Raw genomic sequence first — 6,429 nt, forward strand, 5'->3', positions numbered from 1 at the left:
TCATGGTTTACTCTGCATATAAGTTAAATAAACAGGGTGACAATATACAGCCTTGACAAACTCCTTTTCCTATTTGGAACCAGTCTGTTGTTCCATGTCCAGTTCTAACTGTTGCTTCCTGACCTGCATACAAATTTCTCAAGAGGCAGATCAGGTGGTCTGGTATTCCCATCCCTTTCAGAATTTTCCACAGTTTATTGTGATCCACACAGTCAAAGGGTTTGGCATAGTCAATAAAGCAGAAATAGATGTTTTTCTGGAACTCTCTTGCTTTTTCCATGATCCAGCGGATGTTGGCAATTTGATCTCTGGTTCCTCTGCCTTTTCTAAAACCAGCTTGAACATCAGGAAGTTCATGGTTCACATATTGCTGAAGCCTGGCTTGGAGAATTTTGAGCATTAGTTTACTAGTGTGTGAGATGAGTGCAATTGTACGATAGTTTGAGCATTCTTTGGCATTGTCTTTCTTTGGGATTAGAATGAAAACTGACCTTTTCCCGTCCTGTGGCCACTGCTGAGTTTTCCAAATTTGCTGGCATATTGAGTGCAGCACTTTCACAGCATCATCTTTCAGGATTTGGAATAGCTCAACTGGAATTCCATCACCTCCATTAGCTTTGTTGGTAGTGATGCTTTCTAAGGCCCACTTGACTTCACATTCCAGGATGTCTGGCTCTAGGTCAGTGATCACACCATCGTGATTATCTGGGTCATGAAGATCTTTTTTGTACAGTTCTTCTGTGTATTCTTACCATCTCTTCTTAACATCTTCTGCTTCTGTTAGGTCCATACCATTTCTGTCCTTTATCGAGCCCATCTTTGCATGAAATGTTCCTTTGGTATCTCTGATTTTCTTGAAGAGATCTCTAGTCTTTCCCATTCTGTTGTTTTCCTCTATTTCTTTGCATTGATCACTGAAGAAGGCTTTCTTATCTCTTCTTGCTATTTTTGGAACTCTGCATTCAGATGTTTATATCTTTCCTTTTCTCCTTTGCTTTTCGCTTCTCTTCTTTTCACAGCTATTTGTAAGGCCTCCCCAGACAGCCATTTTGCTTTTTTGCATTTCTTTTCCATGGGGATGGTCTTGATCCCTGTCTCCTGTACAGTGTCACGAACCTCATTCCATAGTTCATCAAGCACTCTATCTATCAGATCCAGGCCCTTAAATCTATTTCTCACTTCCACTGTATAATCATAAGGGATTTGATTTAGGTCATACCTGAATGGTCTAGTGGTTTTCCCTACTTTCTTCAATTTAAGTCTAAATTTGGCAATAAGGAGTTCATGGTCTGAGCCACAGTCAGCTCCTGGTCTTGTTTTTGCTGACTGTATAGAGCTTCTCCATCTTTGGCTGCAAAGAATATAATCAATCTGATTTCGGTGTTGACCATCTGGTGATGTCCACGTATAGAGTCTTCTCTTGTGTTGTTGGAAGAGGGTGTTTGTTATGACCAGTGCATTTTCTTGGCAAAACTCTATTAGTCTTTGCCCTGCTTCATTCAGTATTCCAAGGCCAAATTTGCCTGTTACTCCAGGTGTTTCTTGACTTCCTACTTTTGCTTTCCAGTCCCCTATGATGAAAAGGACATCTTTTTTGGGTGTTAGTTCTAGAACGTCTTGTAGGTCTTCATAGAACTGTTCAACTTCAGCTTCTTCAGCGTTACTGGTTGGGACATAGACTTGGATTACTGTGATACTGAATGGTTTGCCTTGGAAATGAATAGAGATCATTCTGTCATTTTTGAGATTGCATCCAAGTACTGCATTTCAGACTCTTTTGTTGACCATGATGGCTACTCCATTTCTTCTGAGGGATTCCTGCCCACAGTAGTAGATATAATGGTCATCTGATTTAAATTCACCCATTCCAGTCCATTTCAGTTCACTGATTCCTACAAGGTCAACATTCACTCTTGCCATCTCTAGTTTGACCACTTCCAATTTGCCTTGATTCATGGACCTGACATTCCAGGTTCCTATGCAATATTGCTCTTTACAGCATCGGACCTTGCTTCTATCACCAGTCACATCCACAGCTGGGTATTGTTTTTGCTTTGGCTCCATCCCTTCATTCTTTCTGGAGTTATTTCTCCACTGATCTCCAGTAGCATATTGGGCACCTACTGACCTCGGGAGTTTCTCTTTCAGTATCCTATCATTTTGCCTTTTCATACTGTTCATGGGGTTCTCAAGGCAAGAATACTGAAGTGGTTTGCCATTCCCTTCTCCAGTGGACCACATTCTGTCAGATCTCTCCACCATGACCTGCCCATCTTTGGTTGCCCCATGGGCATGGCTTAGTTTCACTGAGTTAGACCAGGCTGTGGTCCTAGTGTGATTAGATTGACTAGTTTTCTGTGAGTATGGTTTCAGTGTATCTGCCCTCTGATGCCCTCTTACAACACCTACCGTCTTACTTGGGTTTCTCTTACCTTGGGCGTGGGGTATCTCTTCACGGCTGCTCCAGCAAAGCACAGCCATTGCTCCTTACCTTGGACGAGGGGTATCTATGCCACAACCTGGCCATAATTCTTCCTTTACCACGTATTAGCTTTTGGCATCAATGCCTCTGGGAATTTGAGAGTTTCAGGCAGAAAGAGCCCTTACATGGCTTCTGTAATCCCTGCATTTGTAGTTGAGGAACCAGAAGGTTTGCCGGGAAATGGTTTGTGCAAACTGTCACAGCCCAAATCTAATTGGCTCGGGCAAGAACTACTTTATTTCTTGGAGGAAAAAGAACTTGCATTACCTTTTCAGCTATTAAATAGCAGCCTCTCATCATAAGATCTGCCCTATTATCTCTATGACCACATCTCCTATTACTCTGCATCGCCTCACCTATTCTCTTTCAGCCACATTGGCCTCTACCCTTCTTAGAACATTCCAGGATCATGCTTAGATATGCATATGGCTAACTACCTAGCTTGCCTCAAGTGTTTGCTTATGGCTTTCTGCAAAATTTTGGGATTGCAACCCATCTTCCCATCCTCTTTACCTTGCCCTACTGTTTTTTTGGTGTGTGTGTGTGTGTGTGTGTGTGTGTGTGTGTGTGTGTGTGTGAGGGGCATTTATCACCTTCCCTCATGCTCTACAATATGTATATTGATGTTTATTTTCTCATCTTTGTAGAATGTAAGTGCTGTAGGGTTGAAATCTTTGGGACTCATTTAGTATTTGTTGGATGAAAGAAGGCATGATCACATTAAAATTAAAAAAATTTTTAGAAAAACATTATGAAGATGTACAACATAGAGAGGAAATATTAGCAAGATCACTTTATTTATAATAATAAATCCCTTAGCTCAGTATTTCTGAAAATCAGTATGAACAACCTGGGATCTTATTAAAATGCAGATTTGGATTCAGTTGGTCAGATTCAGGTTGGGCCTTGAGAGTCTGCATTTGTAACAAAATACACAAAGAATGCCAATGGCCATAGTTCTAAGATCATACTTTGAATAGGAAGGGTTTAACACAAGTAAACTGTTTGGGGTAATATTTTATTTTTTGAGTTTATTGTGTTCAATGTCTGCTTGGGTGGTTATAACAGGATACCACAAACTCAGTAGTTTATAAACCACAAGATTATATTTCTCCTAGTCTTGAGGCTTGGAGAAGGCAGTGGCACCCCACTCCAGTACTCTTGCCTGGAAAATCCCATGGATGGAGGAGCCTGGTAGGCTGCAGTCCATGGGGTCGCTAAGAGTCGGACACGACTGAGCAACTTCGCTTTCACTTTTCACTTTCATGCACTGGAGAAGGAAATGGCAACCCACTCCAGTGTTCTTGCCTGGAGAATCCCAGGGATGGGGGAACCTGATGGGGTGCCGTTTCGGGTCGCACAGAGTCGGACACAACTGAAGCGACTTAGCAGCAGCAGCAGTAGCAGTCTTGAGGCTACAAGTCCAAGATAAGAATGCCAACATGGGCAGATTAGGGCTGCAGTACTCTTCTAAGTTGGGCTTCCTTGGCAGCTCAGATGGTAAAGTGTCTGCCTACAATGCGGGAGACCTGGGTTTGATCCCTGGGTCGGGAATTTCCCCTGGAGAAGGAAATGGCAACCCACTCCAGTACTCTTACCTGGAAAATCCCATGGATGGAGGAGCCTGGTAGGCTACAGTCCACGGGGTCACAAAGAGTTGGACACGACTGAGCCACTTCACTTCACTTCACTCTTCTAGGTGGCAGGCTTCTAACTGTTTACTCACTTGACAGAAGAGGGAGGGATCTCTCTTTTATAAGGTGTTAATTCCATTCCTGAGGGCTCCACCCTCATGACTCCAGCACCTCCCAAAGGTCACACCACCTAATATCATCACCTTTGAGGGTTAGAATTTCAACATGTGAATTTTGGTGGTATATATACAATCAGACCATAGCACTCCCTTTATAAAAGTCACCTTCTAATCAGTGCAAGGATACAAGGATAAATAAGTTCCCTGGTGGCTCAGACAGTAAAGCGTCTGCCCACAATGCGGGAGACCCGGGTTAGATCCCTGAGCTAGGAGATCCTCTGGAGAAGGAAATGGCAACCCACACTAATACTTTTGCCTGGAAAATTCCACGGACAGAGGAGCCTTGTAGGCTACAGTTCATGGGGTCGCAAAGAGTCAGACACAACTGAGCGACTTCACTTCATTTTGCTGTATAGGAGTTTATGGAGCATAATGTTCAATTCAATTGAACATAATATTCAATTCAGTTCAGTAAATATTTTTGTAGTAGCCATCAAAGGTTGTTACCCATGGAGTAGACTCTTAGGGGAGATTAGCGTACAGACATGCTCTTGTATGCTCTTGGGATTGACTCCTGTGAAAGGGAGGTGGAGGAAACAGGATTGAGCAGAGGGAGGTGAGCTATGATGCCTTCCTAATAAAGACTTCAGCTGATCCCTTCCAGGCCTTTTAGAGGTATCTTTGAGTTGGCATGAGTGGCTGGGTCTTCAACTCCCAAGACTGATTAGTCATTGAGTATCAACCACCCAGAAAAGGGACATGTTTGGGGTTGCCTGTTTCTTTCAGTGGGGGCATTCTCTTCAAAAAGATACATATACCCCCAGTGTTTATTGCAGCACTATTTACAATAACGAGAACATGGAAGCAAACTCAGTTCAGTTCATTCACTCAGTTGTGTCTGACTCTTTGCGACCCCATGAACTGCAGCACGTCAGGCCTCCCTGTCCATTACCAACTCCCAGAGTTGACCCAAACTCATGTCCATTGATACAGTGATGCCATCCAACCATCTCATCCTCTGTCATCCCCTTCTCCTCTCGCCTTCAATCTTTCCCAGCATCAGGGTCTTTTCAAATGAGTCAGCTCTTCACATCAGGTGTTTGAAGTATTGGAGTTTCAGCTTCAACCTCAGTCCTTCAAATGAACATTCAGGGCTGATTTCCTTTAGGATGGACTGATTGGATCTCCTTGCCGTCCAAGGGACTCTCAACAGTCTTCTCCAACACCACAGCTCAAAAGCATCAATTTTTCGGCACTCAGCTTTCTTTATAGTCCAACTCTCACATCCATACATGACTACTGGAAAAACTATAGCCTTAACTAGATGGACCTTTTTTGGCAAAGGAATGTCTCTGCTTTTTAATATGCTGTCTAGGTTGGTCATAACTTTTCTTCCAAGGAGTAAGTGTCTTTTTATTTCATGGCTGAAGTCACCATCTGCAGTGATTTTGGAGCCCAGAAAAATAAAGTCTGACATTGTTTCCACTGTTTCCCCATCTATTTCCCATGAAGTGATGGGACCAGATGCCATGATCTTCGTTTTCTGAATGTTGAGCTTTAAGCCAACTTCTTTACTCTCCTCTTTCACTTTCATCACAAGGCTCTTTAGTTCTTCTTCACTTTCTGCCATAAGGGTGGTGTCATCTGCATATCTGAGGTTATTGATATTTCTCTCAGCAATCTTGATTCCAGCTTGTGCTTCATCCAGCCTAGCATTTCTCATGATGTACTCTGCATAGAAGTTAAATAAGCAGGGTGACAATATACAGCCTTGACGTACTCCTTTTCCTATTTGGAGCCAGTCTGTTGTTCCATGTCCAGTTCTAACTGTTGCTTCCTGACCTGCATACAGATTTTTCAAGAGGCAGGTCAGGGGGTCTGGTGTTCCCATCTCTTTCAGAATTTTCCACAGTTTATTGTGATCCACACAATCAAAGGCTTTGTCATAGTCAATAAAGCAGAAGTAGATGTTTTTCTGGAACTCTCTTGCTTTTTCAATGATGCCCATCAACACATGAATGGATAAAGAAATTATGGTACATATATAGAATGGAATGTTAATTATAAAATAAAATGAATTTGAGTCAGTTATAGTGAGGTGGATAAACCTAGAGGGTATTATACAAAGTGAAGTAAGTCAGAAAGAGAAAAACAAATGTTTTTATTAACACGTATATATGGAATCTAGAAAAAT

Source organism: Bos indicus x Bos taurus, chromosome 9 (genome assembly GCF_003369695.1).
Source record: "Bos indicus x Bos taurus breed Angus x Brahman F1 hybrid chromosome 9, Bos_hybrid_MaternalHap_v2.0, whole genome shotgun sequence".
NCBI classification, from domain to species: Eukaryota; Metazoa; Chordata; class Mammalia; order Artiodactyla; family Bovidae; genus Bos; species Bos indicus x Bos taurus.